Source organism: Penaeus monodon, chromosome 27 (genome assembly GCF_015228065.2).
Source record: "Penaeus monodon isolate SGIC_2016 chromosome 27, NSTDA_Pmon_1, whole genome shotgun sequence".
Taxonomy (NCBI): Eukaryota; Metazoa; Arthropoda; class Malacostraca; order Decapoda; family Penaeidae; genus Penaeus; species Penaeus monodon.
The window spans coordinates 17,721,194-17,721,467 of record NC_051412.1 but is presented as its reverse complement, the minus strand read 5'-3'; positions in this window follow the sequence as shown (position 1 = coordinate 17,721,467).

The following is a 274-nucleotide window of genomic DNA, read 5'->3' as shown; positions in this document are numbered from 1 at the left end:
CTCTGAAACCCTGAAAATTACTCTAGAGATAAAACAATAAAAGCTAAAACAAGGCACAGAGATGTAAGAGTCTTGTCAGGTTCCATGTTGAAAGTAATCAGTGTTTGAGTGAAAAAATGTTCAGGTCGCCTCTCTTCGTTTTTCCTGTTCCCTTCTCTTCCCCTTCTTCTTTTCTTCATCCTCTCTTTCTCTTCCCTCTTTTCTTCTTCTTCGTATTTTTTTAAACTGGCATCAGCGAGTTTCTGAAGTTAGGTGACGTCGGGAGCTCTGGTAT